This window comes from Crocodylus porosus, unplaced genomic scaffold (assembly GCF_001723895.1).
Source record: "Crocodylus porosus isolate Cpor-Errol unplaced genomic scaffold, CroPor_comp1, whole genome shotgun sequence".
Lineage (NCBI taxonomy): Eukaryota > Metazoa > Chordata > Crocodylia > Crocodylidae > Crocodylus > Crocodylus porosus.
Window position 1 is genome coordinate 36,834,961 of NW_017728950.1, and position 1,335 is coordinate 36,836,295.

General features: G+C 53.6%; 1 protein-coding gene across 1 annotated transcript in view; it reads left to right on the forward strand.

Moving 5' to 3' along the window:
* Nucleotides 1-1,335, forward strand: part of TEK (TEK receptor tyrosine kinase) — a 73,930-nt gene that overhangs the window by 67,087 nt on the left and 5,508 nt on the right. The window lies entirely within an intron of this gene.

Genomic DNA, 1,335 nt, shown 5'->3' on the forward strand with positions numbered 1-1,335 from the left:
CTGGTATACCTCACATCCAACCTGCAACCTCCCGCCCCCGCTGTCCTGCCAGAGGGGACCAGCTACCCACTTCCCACTCAGGCCAGAGCACAGTGGCTGAGGTGGCTCTGGCTCACATGGGCAGCAGCAGAGCTACTTTGGCACTGGCATGGGCTGGAGCGAGGAGGAGGAGAGGCCTGTGGCACCCCCCTGCCCCCCCCCACCTGAGGCTGCCAAGCTGTGCCAGGCAGCCTGATCATGGCCCCTTCTGTCCCCTGAGCAATGTCTCCCTGGCTGCCCCACCCCCACAAGCACGGGCAATGGCCCTGGTGCCGCCAGCCTGGCCATGCAGCTCGCCCTTTCCCTCTTCCCCCTCTGGAAGGGCCAGGCGCCTTCCCACCACCCTTCTGTCCTGCCACAGCGCGCGACCCTTTGAAATCTTCTTGTGACCCACTTTTGGGTCACAACCGGTGGGTTGAGAAACACTGGCCTGGAGGAAGGTGTTCAGCCAGGGTATTAATGTCAGTTTCATAGTCGTTACTTCACCCAGCTCAAAAGACATAGAAGCGTGTATTGGCACATGGACAGACAACTGGGGTGGACCGCAATGGATAAGTGAAGCTTAGGTTTGGTGTGAATCCAGATCTGACCTTCAAAGTCCATGGGACGCTTAGACATGGCTGCATTTCAGTCTGGATCCAGAGCTCAACTGTATCTTTGCAAGGCCCACTGGAGCACCAATCTCACTCAGAAAACTGCTAGGACAGCAGTTCTGTGGCAGCTGAAACTGGGATTTGATGGATGCCTGAGACAACACTGGTACTGCCTAGGCTCTTCTTATAGGTACAGCACTGTGGCCATTTGAGGGATTCATGGCTTGAGGTAACATCATTCCCCTCTTAAGACCACCAGGAGGGATTGACGTAACTGAAACTGAATTAAAGGTGTGCTGGCTAGCTTGCCATATTGTCAAGCACCTCTCCCACTCCTCTTGGGGATATTGGAATTGATGGATGTGAGAGCTGATATTGGTGCTGCCTCAGCTAATTAAGGGCTAGACACCGTGGTCATTAGAGGGATTCATGACCCGCCATTATCCAGGCCACCATTTCCCCCTTAAGGCCACTGGGAGGCACAGACCAGACCAAAACTGGGCTAGAAATGATGCTGTATAGTCAAGCACCTTGTGTTGCTTCCCTTGGTGACAGGTTTTCAAACCAAGTTCATCTCTTCCTGCCTGTGCTTTTTTTTCATCTGTCCTAACGTTTCGTGTCCAAGTTGCTGTCCCCCCGTGCTGCTTTTCTTTACAGTTTAGGTAATCTCATAATGATTACAAACCTCTATGTCAGCCAGTTC